Here is a 966-nt window from a genome sequence, read left to right on the forward strand (position 1 = left end):
CTAACCATGAATTGAGTTGTGAAGTCTGACTGCTTTAACATTTGTTACATTTTTAGTTTTGTTGATTGCGTAAAACCGCAATTGAAAGCATGAAGTGAGACAAACAGTATTTGTGTCATAGAGGCGGAATTAGCATTAGGAAAATTCAGGGAAGTGCCTGGGGCCCCAAAATTTCCATAGGCACCCAACGTCTCAGAAAATCCGAGTCATTTAGTTTTCTATTATGTAAAGCAATTATTAGTTGCTAGTAATTAATTATTAGTCTTTATGGAGTTAAAAACACACCAAAATGCTTCATCTATGGTGATTGATTCGACTGCTCCCGCCTCCTTTCTTATCAAGGAACTGCGGTATCTTCCATCTCCTTGCTGTGCATGTCAGTGCCTCACCAGCCATGAAACTCACTACACTTCACCGGGTCGTGTGTCAGGCAACTAAACCACTACACTATCAATGACTTGCTTGTTGTTTATGAGTCCATTTATACTTACAGTACATGTGGTCAAATTGTAAGACCATTTGCACTGTTCGATAACCACGCAGGCGACACGGTGGTCGACTGGTTAGCATGTCGTCCGCCTCACAGTTCAGAGGTCGTGGGTTGGTGCTTCCTGTGTGGGGTTTGCATGTTCTCCCCGTGCCTGCGTGGGTTTTCTCCGGGTACTCCGGTTTCCTCCCACGTTCCAAAAACATGCACAGTAGGTTAATTGAACACTCTAAATTGTTCCTTGGTGTGACTGTGTGTGTGGTTGTTTGTTTGTTTCTGTGTGCCCTGCGATTGGCTGGCAACCAGTTCAGCGTGTCACCCGCCTACTGCCCGAAGACAGCTGGGATAGGCTCCAGCGCGCCCCGCGACCCTCGTGAGGATGAAGCGGTATAGATAATGGATGGATAACCACACATTGTGTTCCCAAATAGACCGGTGGACATAGAATAGAGTTATCTAATTCAATAAAGCGATTGTTT

Source organism: Filicampus tigris, chromosome 5 (assembly GCF_054856515.1).
Source record: "Filicampus tigris isolate MCC_2025a chromosome 5, RoL_Ftig_1.0, whole genome shotgun sequence".
NCBI lineage: Eukaryota > Metazoa > Chordata > Actinopteri > Syngnathiformes > Syngnathidae > Filicampus > Filicampus tigris.